A 21,075-nucleotide genomic window follows, 5' to 3' on the forward strand; every position below is an offset into this window, starting at 1 on the left:
TGTCAATTCCTAAACCTAATCGGCACCTAACATCTCTTACTGTCGATCAAACAATAATCAACAATCTCAAGCCTTCTGAATCTTTAACGGCGACAATCACAAGTCTTCTGATCCTTCAACAACAATCAATAATCCAACACATAGGTTCTGTTACTCTTTCTTTTCATCAACCCTCGTTTTTTTTTCTGATTCTATTCGGCTGAACAATGGCTTTGATTGTTGCATTCACCACTATTGAGAAAACTTCTCACAACTCTCACAAATTTGAATTTACTCTCTCCCCAACCAACTATGGTTTTTGGAAAACAATGATTCATCCATTCCTTGTTACAAACAATCTGATTGGATATGTTGATGGTACCATTCCATGTCCATCACCATTGGTTGAACAAACCTCTTCATCAGACAAAGAGCCTGTCACGACATCCCAACCAAACCCTAATTATCCTATATGGGTTTCTAACGACACTCATATTAGGATGTTGATCATTTCGACGATCTCAGAGGCTGCTTTTCCTCATGTTCAAGGTACCTCTACATCTCATGAAGTCTGGCTTTCCTTGGAACGAGCATACGCCCCTCATACCTTCTCCAGGGAATATACCCTAAAAAAACAATTACTAAAGATTCAGATGAAGGGAGACAAAACATCCTCAACATATCTCAATCGTGCAAAGGAGTATGTTGATGCTTTGGCTAATATCGGTGAACCTTTTAAAGAGAAAGACCTTGTCATGCTTGTTATTGCAGGTCTTCGTGCTGACTACAATGGATTAAAGTCGACTCTTCTTTCTCGACAGGTTCCTACAGCCTTCAATGAATTGAATGGGCTGCTATCTGATCATGATTACATGATTAAATAGTCCGTTCCTGTTGTCCCACAACCACAGGTTTTTCACACAAATTTTACTGGAACAACTTCTACAATAATCCCCTTACAACAGGACTCCATGCAAGCTTTAACTCAACTTGTTTCCCAATTTGGCTTCAAACTACAACCTACTAATCAATAATGTCAAGAAGTTTTCACTTCTTATTCTCCAAACAACTGCGGCCATGGTCGCTTTCCTAACAGCCGTGGTCGAGGCCGTACTCCAAACAATCGAAATAGTAGAGGGCAATTTACTTGGGCCTCTAATCAAAACACCATCTATGGGACATGTAATTGGTGTGGCATTGGCCACCTTCCATTAGATTGCCCTAATCGTGACCCTTTCACCATCTGAAACCGACAGCCACCTTCGGCTAATCATGCCGACTATCGCTTACAGGCACAAACTCCTTGGCTTCTTGATACCGACTCTAACAACCATGTAGTACCTGATCACTCTAGCATCGGAACCACTGAACCATACTATGGTGACGAGCCCCTCCATGTTGGCAATGGTAATGGCTTACCTATTTTACATATTGGTTCCACTAAATTTTACTCTCCGAAGAAAACTTTTTCCTTAACCAATATTCTTCATGTTCCACAAATCAAACGTAATCTTCTCTATGTTCAAAAATTGTGTCATGATAATAACATTTTCTTTGAACTTCATGATACTTTTTATGTTGTGAAGGACGAGACTTCACGCAATAACCTCCTCCCAGGTCCAAGTGAACATGGGCTCTACTCATTTCATCTTTCGTCCTTTCAACCAGTTTCAAGGAGTGTCTTCACCGTTATTCGTGCTCCTGTCCACACATGGCATCAACGGATTCTTCATCCACATGCACAACTTTTGAATTCCATGTTATCTAAATACTCTCTTCCTGTTTTACATAAAAACTCGAGTTCTCCTTGTAATGCTTGTCATATAGGGAAATCCTCAAAACTATCTTTACCATTGTCTACTTTTAAAAGCTCTTGCATTTTAGATTTGGTTTTTTGTGATGTATGGGGTCCAGCCCCCGTTACCTCCTCTGATGGGCATAATTACTTTTACTTTGCATTGATCATTTTACTCATTACATGTGGATCTTTCCCTTAAAACAAAAATATGATGTTTATGCCATTTTTAAACACTTTCTTGCTATGGTTGAACGATAATTTAAAACCAAACTCAAATCTGCCCAAACAGATTGGGGTGGAGAATTTCGAAATCTGCCACAATTTTTCTCTCCCCTTGGCATCATTCATCGTCGTTCATGTCCACACACAAGTGAGCAAAACGGTTTTGTAGAGTGTCGTCATCGACGACATGTTGTAGAAATTGGGCTCACTTTACTTGCTCAATCTGGCGTGCCCTCTAGTTTTTGGCATTTTTCATATGAAACAGCGGTTTATCTAATCAACCACATGCCATCCCGTACCTCATCAAATGTGTCACCTCTTGAACATGCCTTTTCTCACAAACTGGATTACTCTTTCTTACGTGTTTTTGGCTACCTATGTTATCCTCATCTTCTTCCATACAATACCCATAAAATGGATTTTCGTATCTCTTGTCTCTTTCTTGGGTACAGCCCTGATCATCATGGTTACATATGTCTCGATCCTATAACTGACCGCATCTACATAGCTCATTATGTCCGGTTTCTAGAGCAACAATTTCCTTTTTTACAACCATCACCCATTCCGCCTACCACTCCTTCTCCTGATCCATACATCTCAAGTTACCCTACAATTATTCTATATTCAGATAACCCCATTAATACTGCCACACCATCTACACCTCCTATTATACTCAACGAAACTCCCTCCACCAGCTCCTCCCCTTCTACGGTTCTCAACAACGAACTAACCTCTACCACCGAACCAGCTTCACCATCTTTTGTACAATCCACCATTCCTATTTCTATGCAGCCCGCACCATCCACTCATGTCCGACCATCCCATCTTTGGCAGAACCCAAAACCATGGGTCCCTTATGAGCCATCTGCCTATGCCGTCTCTACAAGCTCTTTTGATATTGAGCCCACCACCTTTGCTAGTGCCAACAAATCACCCTAGTGGCGAGCTGCCATGGCTGAAGAATATGCTGACCTCATACGAAATAACACCTGGTCTCTTGTTCTGCTAGTTCCCGTTGTAAATGTGGTTGACTGTAAATGGGTGTACAAACTTAAAAAGGATCAGAATGGTAAGATCACTCTTTATAAAGCACGCTTAGTGGCAAAGGGGTTTAAGCAGCAACATGGTATTGATTACTATGAAACATTTAGTCCAGTTGTGAAATCTACAACTATTTGCACCGTTCTTTCTCTTGTTGTTACACAGAAATGGACGCTTCGCCAACTAGATGTTCAAAATGCCTTATTACCTGGTGAGCTCAATGAGACCGTTTATTTACTTCAACCACCAAGTTTTGTTCATCCCACGAAACCTAATCATCTATGTCTACTACAAAAATCTCTCTATGGTCTAAAGCAGGCGCCTCGTGCATGGTTTCATCGATTAACCAAAGCTTTACAAGCACTTGGTTTTAAGGGATCCAAAACTGATCCCTCTCTTTTTATTTTTTCCTCTAAGGGAACTCTTTTATACATGTTGGTGTATATCAATGATATCATTCTCACAGGTAACAACTCTAGTGCTATTGACCAGATCATCAAGAATCTCAGTCACACATTTGCGCTTCAAGATTTAGGTCATCTTTCATATTTTTTGTGCATTGAGGTGATTAGAAAGAACCAAGATATCATTCTGTCTCAAAAGAAATATATCTTGGAACTACTTCATCGGGCGAATCTTTCACATGCGAAGTCGGTACCCTCTCCAATTACTACCACAAATAATTTATCTATTGGTGACAGCCCTTTGTTTGACGATCCAGTAAAATATCACCAAATTGTTGGTGCTCTTCAGTATGTCACCTTGTCTCGTCCTGACATCACCTTTGTTGTTAACAAAGTCTGCCAGTTCATTCACTCTCCCACTGAAAATCATTGGTCTGCTGTGAAATGAATACGACGATATCTTCAGGGTACATCGGCTGATGGTCTTCGTATTCAACATGATTCTGGATCGATTCTTCATGCCTACACCAACTCTCATGCATCCTTCTTGACTGCCTTCTCGGATGCCAACTGGGGTCGTTGTCCTGATGACCATCGATCCACCGGGGGGTATGCCATATATCTTAGGAATAATCTCATCTCTTGGTTAGCTAGAAAACAACGAACCATCTCTCACACATCAACAAAATTGGAATACAAAGCCTTAGCTGACACTGTAGCTAAACTCACTTAGCTTGAAGCCCTTCTTAGAGAACTCAAGGTCTCTATGCCATTAGTCCCAATTTTGTGGTGTGACAACTTGGGTGCCACATACTTATCAACAAATCTTGTCTTTCATGCTCGTACAAAACATGTTGAAGTCGATTTTCATTTTGTTAGAGAAAAGGTAGCTGTCGGAAAACTTTATGTACAATTTGTTTCCACGTATGATCAGATTGTAGACATCTTTACAAAGCCTTTATCCTCTCAACGATTTGCTGACTTACGGTCCAAGCTGCAGGTCGTTACCCATCCTTAGCTTGCAGGGGAATAATAGACAGTTATGATAGAGACTAGAATTAGAAGGATACAAAGTGTAATTATGTAGTTTATATATATCCTATATAATCTATCGTTCATAATATACAAAACAATATTTTACCAAGATTAGTAATAAGACAATTTCTTTTAGTTCAATTTACAGATTCAACATTGTTTTCTAGTTGTGAGGCCATTGTGAATCCTGTTTGTATATGTGTGTTCCATTTGTAAACAAACTCCCTTCTTCATGAGCTTTGCATTTAGGATGTGAACATATGTGTACGAAGATCATAAATATTTGAGAAAGATTAAAGTGATTTGATTAAAGGCTTCAAGCCTTTTTGCTATGAAGAGTTTTGATAAAACTTATAGAGGAAGGAGGCATACAAGGGTTACATATACATAGAGAAATAAAATAAAAGGTATAAGTTACGTAAACTACCCTAAGCTATATGTAATTATAAAAGTGGCCCCAAAGATACAAGACAATTTTGAATGTACACTAACATAGTGGTGGTTGTCGAGGCCAATAAAATAGATACCCTAAATATTGCACATAAAGTAGTGTATAACGGTAAAGTGATTGTATCCACGAAGATTGGTTTAATTTATAACTAAAGCATAGTGATCGTATCAACAAAACATGACCATAACCCAATAAGAGCTATACATATGATTTCCTAGCCCACACCACCAATATAAGACCTTTCAGTATATAAATCAATCATATAACCAGAATATCGTCCTAACAGGTCACTAGCATAACATCATCCTATATACCAGGACTCCAACCCAACCGGGTCACTAAAGCATAGTGTATCACCATCCTAACTACCAGGATGTAAATCAATAAGCATAACATGCAATAATCCGAATACAATCCATAAAGGGTCGGCCTTGGTGCCTTAGACCCTGTTGATATAGTGAGGATAACTCACCTCGTAAGTAGCTCGAAAGGTAGTGTCAAACTCCTCCAAATGTAGCTCTAATTCCAACACCTATATTCACCAATGTCCTTTGCTATCAAAATCCCATTTACCAAATTCCCTCAGAAGTCAACTGGTGAATCCTAGTCAAAGTCAAAGTCAACTGTCAAGGTCAACAGTCCATGTTGACCTCAACTCATCGAGTACCCTCGACTACTCGCCGAGTTCCTTGCATAACTTGCCCACTCGCTGAGTCACTCGCTTGACACGCCGAGCCCAAGGCAATCTTCATCGGACTCCCCGAGTCGTTCATACGACTCGCCGAGTCTATGAAAATCTTCATCGAACTCGCTGAGTCGTTTATGCCACTCGCCGAGTCTCTTCAGTCCATCATCCATATAAATGCTATTTACGCCATGCTAAGGCTCCATACTAAAGATCAAAGCCCCTAGGGCATGTTTACCACGTAAAGTTGCAAACTTTACGTGCATGCAAGGTGCTAATGACTTAAATCAAGCTAAAAAAGTGGTTCTAGGCAAAAGGGCTTCACCAATATTCTAAAGACTAAGAATTTATGATGATGAGAGCCAAGATGAGCCTACATCTGAAGTTACAACTTTAGATCTTGGTTCCTCACTTGAAATGCAACACCAAATGCCCAAAATGGTCCCAAAACTCAAATATAAAAGGGATCTAGCTAGGAGAAGCTCAAAGTGATGACTTGATACCTTCAAATGATGATAAACCGAGGTAGACTTCAGATCCCCAACTGTTCCTTGCTCAAAGCTTCTTGATCTTAAATCCTCTCTTCACCAAAATCCACCCTTCAAACTTAAACAAACAAGTATGAAGAGAAAATGGAGATTTAGGGTTTCTGGACTCTGAGGGGCTGTAAAGGGAGGATAAGGGGCAAAGGATCCTTTAAATAAGGTGCAAAACCCCAAGGATTAGGGTTTCACCCTCCATCTCCAACTCGTCGAGTCACTCTTCCGACTCGGCAAGTTGGTTACTTAAATACGTGGCCCAATCCCGCTCCTAGTCGATGAGTCAGTGCATCCACTCGTCGAGTAGACCTTGAAACTTGAAATTTAAAGTCATAATATCAATACCTGAGAATTGGGGTGTTACAATTCTTCCCCACTTGAACTAGACTTCGTCCTCCAAGTACGTTGCGGTGAACAACTCCAGATAGTGCTCCTGCATCTCAGCCTCCGGCTCCCATGTCCATTCGGATCCCCTTCGATGCTCTCACTGTACCTTCACCAAATGTATCTCCTTGGTCCATAAAATCTTCACCTTCCTCTCTAGTATGGCGATAGGCCTCTCAACATAGTTCAAGCGCTTATCGACCTGAATGTCATCCAAGGATACCACCGCCTCCTGGTCCATAATGCACTTTTGCAACTGCGAAACATGGAAAGTGCTATGAATCTAGTTAAGCTCCTCTGGTAGCTCTAGCTTACATGCCACCTTGCCAACACTGGCAATGATCCTGAATGGCCCAATGTAATGGCGACCCAATTTCCCCCTCTTCCTAAAGTGAATCACACCCTTCCAGGGTGTGATCTTCAGGAGTACCATATCACCTACCTGGAACTCTAACTCAGATCGGCGTCTATCGGCGTAACTCTTCTGCCGACTCTGAGCGGTCTACAATCGCTGCCTAATCTACTGCATCTTCTCAGTAGTTTGCAAAACTCCTTCCATCCGACCCATTACTCTATGTCCGACCTCACCCCAACAGTCCGAGGTGCGACATCTCCACCCATACAATAGCTCAAAAGGCGGGGCACCGATGTTGGAATGATAGTTGTTGTAGGTGAAATCTACAAGGGGTAGGTGGGAATCCCAGCTCCCACCGAAATTAATAACATACGCCCTCAACATATCCTCGAGGGTCTAAATGGTCTGCTCACTCAGACCGTTGGTCTGTGGATTAAATGCCATGCTAAAGTGCAACCGCGTGCCCAGTTCCTCATGGAACTTCTGCCAGAAACGGGAGGTAAATCTAACATCCCGGTCGGACACGATGGAGACCGGAACCCCATGGCGAGCAACGATCTCGCGAACATATACGTCAGCCAACTTCTCGGCCAATGAACTCTCCCGAATGGCCAAGAAATGAGCACTCTTCGTCAACTGATCCACGATGACCCATATAGAATCAAACCCTTTCGTCGTCCTCGGCAGCTTGGTAATGAAGTCCATCATGATCTGCTCCCATTTCCACATGGGAATCTCTAGGGGCTACAACCTACCATGCGGCCTCTGATGCTCGACCTTAACCATCCTACATGTCAAGCACCTCTCAATATACCAAGCGATTTCTCCCTTCATACATGGCCACCAATAACTCAAACTCGGGTCTCGGTACATCTTGGTGGCCCCCGGGCGAATAGAGAAGTGAGACTTATAAGCCTCCTCGATGACTGTCTGTATAACCCCACCATACACCAGAACCCAAACCCGACTGCATCGAGTCAATAATCCCCGACTATCCTGCACAAATCGGGCGCTCTCTCCCTTTATCCTTTCCAACTTCCAATTCTCTGATCGCATGCCCTCAACCTAGTTGTCTCTGATCAATCTCACAAGCGGAGAATCCACCGCTATCCTCATACATATCTTTGGGGTGAAAGACCTAGCTGACTTGCGGCTCAAAGCGTCCGCAACCATATTCGCTTTACCGGGATGGTAAAGGATCTCACAATCGTAGTCCTTGACTACATCCAGCCACATGCGCTGCCTCATGTTTAGGTTCGGATGATCCATGATGTGCCTCAAGCTCTTTTGATCTGTGTATATGGTACAATGGACCCCATATAGGTAATGTCGCCATATATTAAGAGCAAACACCACCGCTCCCAACTCTAAATCATGAGTAGGATATCTCGTCTCGTGCGGCTTCAGCTGCCGTGATGCATAGGCTATCACTCGTCCTATCTGCATGAGGATTGCCCCCAAACCTGTGATGGACGCATCACAGAAGACCACAAAATCCTCAACTCCCTCAGGAAGTGTCAAGACCAGAGCCTCGCACAACTGCTGACGGAGGGTATCAAATGCCCCTTGTTGCTCAGGGCCCCACTGAAAATCCACCCCTTCCTTGTCAGACGAGTGAGGCGTACTGCAATCTTGGAGAAATCTCTAATGAATCTCTGTAGTACCCTACCAATGCTAGAAAACTCCAGATATCTGAAGGAGACCTCGACATGTCCCACTGCATGACTGCCTCGATTTTGGCCGGATTGACCAAAATCCCTTCCTGGTTGACAAGATGTCCGAGAAAATGGACCTCTCGTAACCAAAACTCGCACTTTGAGAACTTGGCATACAACCGTTCTCGTCTCAAAACTCCCAATAACTCCCTGAGGTGCTCCTTGTGCTGCTCTCGGGTCTTGGAATATACCAAGATATCATCTATGAACACAATGACTGAGCAATCAAGAATCGGTCTGTAGACCCGATTCATCAAGTCCATGCATACTGCTGGCACGTTGGTGAGTCCAAACGACATCACCACGGACTCGTAATGTCCATAACAAGTCCGGAAAGCGGTCTTCTGCACGTCCTCCTCTCTGACCCGGACGTGATGATACCCCGACCTCAAATCAATCTTGGAGAACGAAGATGCACCCTGCAACTGATCGAAGAGATCATCTATCCTCAGGAGAGGATAACGGTTCTTCACCGTCATCTTGTTCAACTCCCTATAATCAATGCACATCTGGTGTGAACCGTCCTTCTTCCTGACAAAAAGGAACGGTGCTCCCCATAGAGAACTACTAGGTCAAATGAACTGCTTGCCTAACAGTTCCTGCAGCTGTGACGACAACTCCTGCATCTCGGGTGGCACCAACCGGTACGACGCCTTGGCGATAAGGGCCGCACCTGGCACCAGGTCGATCCAAAACTCGACATGCCTCTCCAGAGGTATCCCTGACAACTCCTCTGGGAACACATCAACAAACTGTCTAACCACCAGAACCTCTGTAACTGAAGTTTGATCCCTAACTCGCGTATCTACCACGTACGCTAGGTAACCAACACACCCGTGTTGAATATACTATCGCACCCTCACGACTGAAGAAAACCCTGATCCCACTCATGTGCCCTCGCCATATATAACCAGTTCTCCCTCACTTGGGGTTCGAACTACCACCCGCTGGCTCTCACAATCTATCATGGCATCAAATATACTAAGCCAGTCCATCCCTACAACCACGCACGCCTCCCTTATGGGAATCGGAATCAAGTCTATCGGGAAAGATACCCCGAAGATCTCCAAATCACATCCTCGGTAGACCGAAGAAGTAGAAACCCCGTGTTCATTGGCGTTGGAGACTCACAACAGACACTCTAACTCGCCTACTGGCACACTGAACTCCCTACTAAATATCTGAGATACGAATGACCGATTCGTCCCCCGAGTCAAATAAAACCAATGCAAGCAAGGATTTCACTAGAAAGTCCCTAACCATAGGCACAACATATAAGTATAAAAAAGATATAATAATTGAGGTAAAGGATAGAAACATACCAGCAACCACATCCGGTGCTACCTTGGCCTCCTCGGCTGTAAGCTGGAAGGAACGTCCCTGAGCCTTCGGAGGCTCCGCCCTAACTGGCCTCCCATCTGTAATCCTCAATGTAGCCGGCGCTGGAGCCTACGCCGGCTTCGCCGCAAGCTGTGGACAGTTGGTCTTTACGTGACCAATTTGATGACAATGATAACATATCCTCATATCCGAGGCAGGGACGAACTGACGATAGTCCCTAGCAAAGTGCCCCTTCTTGCCACACCTGTGGCACCCGCTACTAGTTCGACAAGCCCATGTATGAACCTTGCCGCACTTTCCACAAGGGCGGCCCTGCTGGCTTCCGGTCCTAGAATTATCGGCCTTAGACCGCTTCGGTGCTGGATGCGACTGTGTCGGGGCCGTCCGCTGCTCCCTCAACTGCAGCTCAATCTCTAACTCATGCCGCCTAGCGGCCTCCTATAACTCTAACAGAGTATCACATCGTTGTGTGGAAACAAACTGTCGAATGTCAGTGTTGAGCATGCTTAGATAACGTGTCATCTAGGCCTGCTCAGAAGCAAACTCCAGGCAAAACATCGCCCTCTCGGTGAATATACGGGTGATCTCCGCCACCGACTCCCCATCTTGTCTCAAACTCAAAAACTCCTGTGCCAAACGTTCCTGCTCGACGCGAGGAATGTAACGGGCGCGGAACATGTCCCGGAACTGCTCCCAAGTAACAACAACTTTCTGCTCATCAGTGTATGACCTTGTCGTCAGTCTCCACCAGTCCTTGGCCCTGAGCCTCAGCATGTTCAGGGCACATCTGAGCTTCCGGTCAGTAGGACATGAACACATGAAGAAACAGCCCTCCACGTTAGATAATCACCCCATGGCTCGAATAGGATCCTGGGTACTGTCAAATGTCGGGGGCTTCGGATACAGCTGATGCAGCTGCTACGACAGCCGTCTCCGCAAGGGATGCTTAGCACTCATCAAAGTACTCGACCATGGCGGTCTTAATCGACCGAAACATCTCCGGAAGTTGTGCCCGAATCATAGCAGCAACCTCATCATGCATGATCTCTTGAATCCTAGCATCCAACTCGAGTGTACCCATCTGCACCACAATCTCGGGTGCTGCTAGCCCCTACTGGCCTCCGTCTCCTGATCCTGATCCTGAATCGGATCCAGTCACAAAGCGTCGAGTAACCACCATTCTAAAAAAATATCGAAAAGATCTCAGATAATCCGCATAACAACAGGGAACCCATTCCCAACCCAACCCTAGGGTTGTGACTTCCTTGCGATGTATATGGGTTGTTAGGCGTGTCAAACCCAACAAATAAAGGGGTACGATATACTCCTATATAATCCCACTATATTACACTAACAGGTAGTACACGGCAAGTAGGGTCGATCCACAAAGACACGGGACAATCGGTCGACTACCTCTTCGCGTAAGGCACTTGTTCACAAAAGATGAAAGAGGGGGGATTTTGAATGCAGTGTTTAAACAAACAAATTAAAAACACAAGTAATTAGCTAAATGAGTGAAGTAAATTCAGATTGTGTAAAGAGTCCAACTTCATGTATGACAACTTAGCAATGTGATTCAAAGATGACACAATATTTGTTCAATTCTATCTAAGTTGGTACTTGAAAGTGTTAACAAGCTCTAACACTTCCCATTCACCACATTAATTATTCAAAACAAGATCTTTGATTAACCCTAACCTTACTGACCTAATCCAAACAAACTCTTAGAATTAGATTAAAAGATTGCATGAAGCTTTATGTGAATGTTCCCAACAATACCCAATGCTCCTCACTAGCTCGAGAGTGTAAGAGTGTTTGAATAAGATTTGCACTAGATTTATTCGAAAGACTTCAATTTAGTGCTTGTTACTATTTCAATTTCACAAAACAATTACGGATTTTGCAAAATGAATAACTTGAATGACCTAACCCTAATTCAAATGGCCAATAATAATCACAATTAGAATCCAACATTTGATTAAAGCAAAATAAAATTCACTAGATAGAAATTAAAATCAAACATCAATTCATATGATTGAAATCACAACCAAGAAGTCAAAACATGAAGTTGGAGAAACTAGGGTTCTAGCCACATATTGCTGGAACAAAATCACAAGTTTTAGAGATGGAAATGATGTGCAATTACAATTTACAAATAAGAGGAATAATGTTTCCAAATGCTAAACGATCAAATCCTTGCAAAAACCTTGGAAATTCCTCTCCCCTGGTGCTATAGTATCATGTGTGTGTCCCTAAATGACCCAATTTCCATAATATGAAAGATAGGAAAAACTACCAAAAGTTGGTTTTTGGGTCGAACACGGCCCGTGTTGATTTGCACTAAACTGACACAGACTGTGTTTAGCATGGTCAACACGGCCCGTGTTGACTTGCACTAGACTGACACGGCCTGTGTTCATCATGGTCAACAACTTATTTTCTGGTCGACACAGCTCGTGCTCCTTTTGTAGTGTAAATCCAACACGGCCCGTGTCCCTCTCTGACTCCAATTCCAAACTTGATTTTTCCAACTTTTCCGTTCTTCACCCTATCATCCCGAAATCTTCACCAATGCTTCCCGGCACCTCCGAAAGCACGTTCTAACCTCCCGTTTACCTGAAAAGATCATGAAATAGTGCAAATAAGGTTGTTCTAGAGACTAACATGAATTTGATGAAATGCAATAAAATAAAGAATAATTATGCTAAAATGATGCATAAAAGGAACCAAAAGGGGCGTGCAAAAGGGTCCACAAATTGCACCTAACAAATCTCTCCAAGCTTAGACCTTTCTTGTCCTCAAGAAAGAACAAGAATCAGACGAAACAGGACAATTTCTAGATGGCAAAAAGAAACACATAACAAAACAGGACATGAAGATCCTAAAGGCTAGGAATGAATGCATGCAATGAAAACCATGAAAAATAAAAAATGTAACACCTGATTCCTGGTATGTATTTAATTCAAGAATTTCACGTATTTTTCTTTGGGACTGGACGAGTTCTTGGCCCAAATCGTCGAGTAGAGTCATGATCCGCAGGGAGTTTAAGTGACCTACTCGATGAGTGGGGGGACTGACTCGGCGACTAGGAGCTGTTTGAGTGAAACCCTATATTTGAGAGTTTGCACCCTATTTAAACAACTTATCTCAGCCTTCATCGTCCCTTATGCTCCCATAAGACATCATATCAAAACCCTAGCCTTGTTTGAGTATTCTAAGGCCATTTTGATGCATTTTGGTGGATTGTGAAGCTTGAGAAGAGGAAAGGAGCTTGGGAGCTCAAGTTGGAGCTTGGAGATCCAGAGATTGTGTTCCATTTCCAGCTCATTTAAGGTAAAAAGCTCCTTCCTTAATGTTCCATGTGTTTGTTCATCTTTAGGGCATGGATTTTGGGTATATTTAGGGCTTTCTAAGCCATTTTCGGGTTGTGAAGTCTTATAGGGAGTATTGACTTCAGATCTTGGTCATTGGAGGGGTCCCATGGCATAAAGGTGCCAACTTTATGGCCATGAGAGCCCCATGCATCTTTTAGACATCATTTGTAGTCCTTTAGGGCTAAAGGACCCATGGATGGACATAATGTTCGTGGCTTTACGTGCTATATCGGCCCTGGGAGGTCAGATCTACCCTTTGGATGAGATGAGCTTGACAGAAATCGAGTTTATGGAAATGGACTTTAGTGGACTCGGCTAGTTGTTCTTGGGACTCGACGAGTCGTGTAGTGGTTCTCCAACCTTTTCTGTTTTGGGGGTCTGGTTGAGTCTAGAGAAGGACTCAACGAAGATGGATGAGATTATAGTCCTGGGAATCATGGGACTCGATGAGTGTTTGAGTAGACTTGGCGAGTCCAGGGAAATCTTCTAATCTTTGAAGATGGACTCAACGAGTTGTTCATACAACTTGGCGAGTCATGGACTGGACACATTCTTATGAGGGAGATGAACTCGACGAGTTCAAGGTCGAACTCGGCGAGTCGGATGAAGATGGCCCCGATGGTATGATTGAAAAAGAACCCATCGAGTTCTTGCTAGACTCGATGAGTAGAGACGGGGTTTGGTTTGGGTTAGAGAAGTATGGACTCGTTGAGTTGGTAGACCAACTTAGCGAGTCAAGTCAGCTGGATGTTGACTTTGACCGGATTTGAGCTGACCCTGGTTAGGGTTACAAGTGCAATTTGATAACATGTATGGGGTTATCGTGTAGGGATTAAGGAGTCGAGGAGAGTCCATTTTCACGCCGAGGACAGTTCGGACATTACACGACTTTGAGGTGAGTCTTCTCCTAGTAGGGGTGGGTCTACGGCCACAATGTCGGCCTAGAAGTAAGAGTATTGGTTAGATTATTGTCTTTGTGATAATTATCTAGGACTTAATATGTGTTATGCTTACTGTGATTGATATGGTTATGATTGATATGCTTATTGTGCTTATTATGTGTTAGCAGTAGGAGGGGTGAAATAGTCCCTGGTTACCGGGTTAAGATACCAAAGGGGAGGATATTGCCCTGATACCAGTTGAAAGATACCGAAGGGGAGGGTAGTCCCCGGTTACCGGTTGAAAGATACTGAGGGGGAGTCCAGCTCCCAGTTGTGTTTGATAGTTACCGGTTAAAAGATACCGAGGGTCATGTACTATTTTGGTATAGGTATGATGGGGGAACTCACTAACCTTCGTGCTTACAATTTTAGTTTTGGTTTCAGGTACTTCTTCTTCTAAGGGGAAGGAGTCGACGGTGTAGCAGCACATCACACACACACGGTTTCCGCATTGAGTTTTTGGGATTGTACCCTGATTTCATTATTTCTGATGTTATGGTTTGGGACACAACATTATGGTTTTTATAATTCGATGTAAAATTGACACGACATTATGGTTTGACTTATTTTTCAGGCCCGGTCAGAACAAGGTTGATGTGTTCAACTAAGTTCTATGTCAAACGAATCAGAGATCGAGAAACAAAGTGTTGAACAATAAGTATTGTAAGCATGATATCTAGAACAGAGGATTATACGATCCCTTATCTGGAAGACGAGTTATCGATCAGAGTTTACAGCAACGTGTAAGAGCTTCGATTACTAATCGGATCCTGAAGTCATATGTGAGATATAGTTACTAGACTTATCCAAGTGGGAGACTATTGGATTAGTGTCTAAGCCCGTACCTATATTTGGTATGTACTTGACTTGGTTGTGCATGGTCCTTTTGGGTTGCCTTCACCAAAGCAACTTGACAAGGTTATTTAAGAAAGAGAGAAAAGATATTATGATTTATTAATATATTATAAGAATAATATTTTAAAGGAGAAATCATATTATTTGATTAATATTAGTCATAAGTTAATTAGGAATTAATTTGGTGACTAAAAGAGATTAACTGAATAAAGGGGCATAAACTGTCAAATGTGTGATAGTTGATTTTTGGGCTGGGAAACCTAATGGACTAAGGGGGAACGAAATTATGATGGGGATCCATCATATTTCGTCCAAAGTCCCTAATCTAGAAGGTTCCATGAGCTGCTTGGTGACTAAGTTGTCCATTAGGGTTTAGGCTGAAACCCTAGCAGCCTACACTATAAATAGAGGTCCTTGGATGCAATTTTTGGATGCTTGACTCCAAGTGAAACCCTAGGGCTGATTTTTAGTGTTCTTCCTCCTCTCTCATAATAGCCTTCTTGCTTGTGCTTTTTATGATCCGTTAGAGGGGTTACAATTGTGACTCTAAGCTCAAGACTAAGAAGATTCAAAGGATTTCAAGCAAATTGAAAGAGGTAAACACTTAGATCTGTTCTTATAATGTTAATTTCGAATAATACATGCTAGATCTAGGGTTACAAGTCTTGGATTAATTACATGTACAATAGAGAAGCCTAGATCCAAGCTTTAGGGTTTTGCATGAGCACATAGGATGTTCTTTTGCTTTAAAACCATCAGTGGTATCAGAGTCTTGATTGGTTTCTGTTGTATGTGATGTAATTGTCGTATTTCTGCTGAAAATGGTTTTTTTGGCCTTTGCCCGACTTTACTCGGTGAGTCAGTATCTGGACTCAGCGAGTTGGCCCAACTCGGCGAGTCCATGACTGACTCGGTGAGTTCGGGAGTAAGACAGAGCATATCTCGGGATTTTCTTGCTGTTTTGCTATAGGATATATGCCAAAATCGTTTTTTGATGATAAAATCTGAATTTTATTGTATGCAAATGATTATCCTTACCAAAACAAAAGATAAATTTAAATCTTTTGAATAATAGTTTCTTTATATGATAAATATGGATTATTTAAATTATTTGGTAATTATCTTGTGACTAAAATTGGATTAGGTCAAATATAGATAATCATAAAATTAATTGTTTAATTTATATTATTTGTTATTTGATCCCTTATTTTTTGAAAAGTTCAAAACTTGTCCTCAAGTTTTGAAATTTAAATTTTATGATTAAAAGTTTAATTTTGAATGATTTAAATTTCAAACTCTTAGAATTTTACAAGTTTAAAATTCAACCCTATACTACTATATTATTACAAGATTAATTAATATATATGTATAACTTAAAGTGCTAGTCTTACCGTTAGTAGGCCTCATTCACGAAGCCGATCTATAAGGGGGGTATAAGGTTATGGCCTATAAAATGGCCATTTAATGGGTATCCACTCTTACCCACCACTACCTTGATTGGTGGAGGGTCATTAGCTGAACGGGTAGGATAGGGCAATCCTCTCCTCGTTAAAAGTATAATGGATGATACAAAGTAAGTACAATGTTTTACAAATTCCCAATCTTAGTTACTTTATGGTAAAATGTGAAAATGATGCTACTCCATGGAATTACACTTTACCCTTGTCAAACGTTAGTGAAGCGTGTGTGGTTAACCGACACACTAATTTGGGGTTGACATTGGTAGCAAAGGGTGGCTCGATGTTTGTCATAGATCAATGGAGCATGTGTGGTTTACCGACACATTGATTAGGTGATAGAGACATTGAGTGCACCATGTTGATTCACGTGGTTATTGACACCTTGTTTTTGATCCTCGGTATCCCAGTCACAAACCTGAAGGGCATATCGAGATTTAAACATGCCATTGAAAAGTTCAATGAATCTCAAAAGGATCTAGGAGTTTTCAAATACATTTAAAACTTAATTTCTTTTCGTTTTTCATGGTGGAAATTAGTGAATCGTCATTAACTTACCTTCAAATTATTCGCATTTAGATTACGATGTCGCTTTTCTAAGTTGTGAATAATGTTGTTGGATCCTAGCCCTAATTTTTCATTTGGGTGTTTAATTGGGGATTCATTTCTAATCAAACTTTGTTCCCTTCTTTTTCAGATGTCTGCTAACAACAACAACGCTTCTGGGTCATTCTCGCTGATGAACCTATGTCAAAAGGTGACATTTGATGGGTCAAATTTCAACGAGTGGATGTGGTACATTTGCATGATCAATCGCTACGAGGACAAAGAATATGTCCTCGATGAGAAGCTTGAGAAGATCATCCCAGATGTTGATACTCCTGAAGAGTTGGCCGCCTTTGAGGCCCACAAGCGTGATGCTACGAAAGTTCATTGCATCATGGTGGCCACTATGAACCTCGAACTTCAAAAGTCCTATGAGGACATGTATCCGTATGAAATGCATCAAGATTTGTTGGACATGTATCACCAAAGCGCGAGGCAAGAGTGTTATGAGATCATTACTAACATGATCACCGCTAAGATGGGGACTGGAAAATCCCTAACCTCTCATTTGTAGAAAATGTAGAGGTATGTTGATCGTCTTCTCAAACATAATGTTAAGTTTGATGAGGATTTGGCTATCGACATCATCCTCCACTCCTTGCCTTCCTGCTAAAAGCAGTTTAGAATGACCTACCACATGAATAAGGAAGAGGTCTCCTTGAGTAAGCTTCAAGGACTGCTGAGAGCAACATCAAAGACAAATCTGTTGCACCATCCCCTGTTGTGGCTGCTCCTATGTAGGCAATTGGCCAAAGGAAGGGAAAGAAGAGGAAGGCTCCTTCAAAGAGCCACCAAAAGGGAAAGTCCCGTGATGGTTCATCCTCTAGTGTGACTAGAGTAGGTCCTGCTAAACCCTCCTATGACCCTCAGGAAGCAGAGTGCTTCTATTCCCACGAGAAGAGCCACTGGAAACGTAGTTGCCCTAAATATCTGTAGGACATTAAGGATGGGAAGATAAAGCCCACCTTCGCAGGTATATATTCTATTAAATCTAACAACTCATCACTTGCTACTTCATGGGTTCTTGATATAAGATGTGGTTTTCATATTTGTTCTGATTTGCAGGGCTTAAGAAGAAGTAGGGAGGTGGAGCATGGGAAAATAAACTTGATTATGGGAAACAGAAGATCATCGCCTGTGACCAAATTCGGAGTTTATTCTTTTGTGTTGAGTAATGGGTTAGGGTTAGATTTAGATAATTGTTGCTATTCTCTAGATATGGCAAAGAACATCATTTCTTTTCATGGATTGTATAGACAGAGTTTAAGATATTCATTTGATAATAGTAATGGTTCCATTAATGTTTATTTGAATGGTGTTTTTTATTTCAATGCATTTCCTTGTAATGGAATATATGAATCTGTGTTGGTTGTAGACAATTTAGGAAATGATGTGTTGAATATTGATTCGTCTAATAGTCTAGACAAAGCATGCTTGTGGCATTGTTGCCTTGGCCATGTCAACAAGAAACGCATAGCCCAACTCCAAAAGGATGGAGTGTTGGAGTTATTCGACCTTAGGGATGATGACGTGTGTGAATCTTGTTTACTTGGGAATATGACCAAGTCACCCTTTACTGGCACTTGTGAAAGGGGTGAGGGTCTATTGGATCTCATACACACCGATGTGTGTGGGCCCTTTAGATCCACCACAAGGGATGCTTGCCGCTTCTACGTGAATTTTACAGATGATTATAGAAGATATGGATATATCTACTTAATCAAGCATAAGTCGGAAACCTTTGAAAAGTTCAAAGAATTTAAGAATCAGGTGGAGAATCAGTTGGGCAAGAAAATCAAGATGCTTTGATCAGACCGAGGAAGAGCATACCTAAGTCTTCAGTTTCACGAATATCTAAAGGAATGCGAAATTCTTTTGCAATTGACACCTCCGAGAACGCCACAATTGAATGGTGTGGCTGAGAGACGTAATCGGACCTTGTTGGACATGGTTCGTTCTATGATGAGTCGGGCTTCGTTACCAATAGCTTTCTGGGGGTATGCCATGGAGACTGCCGCCCATATCCTTAACCTAGTTCCCACCAAGAAGGTTGCCAAAACACCTCACGAGATGTGGACATGGAAAGTTCCCTCGTTGGCACATATCAAGGTTTGGGGTTGTGAGGCTTTCGTAATACGAGAGACTCACGACAAGGTCGAACCTCGTAGTGAGAAGTGTTATTTCATCGGCTATCCACAGAAGTCCGTTGGTTGTCTCTTCTATAGATCGAGTGACAATGTTGTCTTCGTTGCGAGAAGAGGGGTTTTCCGAGAAAGAGAACTTATAAGCCAAGAGGATAGTGGAAGGCAAATTGATCTTGAAGAGATTCAAGAGCAAAGCAATGAAGGAACTTCTAACACTGGCACTCAACCTAAGGATGAAACTCCTGTTGAACCTGTTGACGAGTCCTTACCACTTAGACGTTCCAGTAGGGCTAGTGTTCCACCCCAGTTTTATGGTTTTCATATTACTACTGAAGGGGATACATTTATTAGTCATAGTACACTAGTAAATTTGGACGAAGCTAGCAGCTACAAGGAAGCCATGGCAGGCCTGGAGTCTGCTTAGTAGAAAGAGGCAATGGACAGCGAGATTCAGTCCATGTACGACAACCAAGTTTGGAATTTGGTTGACAATGTGTCGGGTCGTAAGACAGTCGGGTGCAAGTGGATCTTCAAGAAGAATACTGACATGGATGGGAATGTGCACACTTATAAAGAGCGATTGGTTGCGAAGGGATTTACTCAAACTCCTGGAGTTGACTATGACGAGACCTTCTCACCAATTGCGAAGATAAAGTCTATTAGGGTAATGCTTGCAATAGCTGCGTTTCTGATGGGTTTTGAGCATTCTAACACTTCCTAAGTGTACATGCAACCCTAATAACCTTGGATCTATGTTTGTCTAATTATCATGCAAAGTTGAATTCCAAGGTTATATTCCTATCTAGCATACGTGGGGAACAATTTTTAACTTAAATCATAGATAGAATAACTTACCTTGTTGTTGCTTGTGTTCCTTGAAACCTTGTGAGCCTAGCACCCCAAGTGTGATGCCTCAAATGCTTCACACAACACCAAATGCTTTTGGAAAGACTCTTGAGATAACACACACTTCTCAAAATCGGCCAAGCCCTCTAGTTTCTTATGTCTAGCTTGTGTTTCACTTGTGTAGCCAATTTTGTGGAGAATGGGACTCTTATATAGTGTTGGCACATCTAGGGTTACACCATGTAAACCCTAATGTGTCATGACTCTTCATTTCCATGACCCATGGGTTTGTAACTCCCATGGAGCATCCATGGAGCATCCTATGGGTAGAACCCAACTTGATAATCCATGGAGCCTCTTAGCCCACTATACAAGATATGGATGATTTACATAATCAACCCATATATTTAATTAGTTATCCTTTGATCACTTAATTAATTCCAAATTAATTCTTTGATCAACTAATTAAATAATATTATTAATATATTAGAACTTATAATATATTAATAATCTCCAAGTGTTATTTCTCTCATTTAGTCTATCCAATTGCATGGTGCCATGCAACCCAAATGGACCATGCCGGGTCGGGTCAAGTACAAGCCCGAAATAGTTATGGACTTAGACACCTTATCCAACAGTCTCCCACTTGGATAAGTCTAATAACTATATCTCTAGTACTTCAGGAACCGGCCGGCAATCGTAGCTCTTTCAAGGTCTCTCGGAACTGAGAATATGATGATACGCCATTTAAGATAAGTGATCATATAATCCTCTGTTCTAGATATCAGCCAGACAAATACATGGAACATGTCTTGCTTATTGTCCAGCATTTGTTTCCCGATTTCCGATTTGTTTGACATAGAACTTAATTGAACACATCAACTTAGTTCTGACCGGGCCCGG

Source organism: Lactuca serriola, chromosome 2 (assembly GCF_051521515.1).
Source record: "Lactuca serriola cultivar US96UC23 chromosome 2, Lser_US96UC23_V15, whole genome shotgun sequence".
NCBI classification, from domain to species: Eukaryota; Viridiplantae; Streptophyta; class Magnoliopsida; order Asterales; family Asteraceae; genus Lactuca; species Lactuca serriola.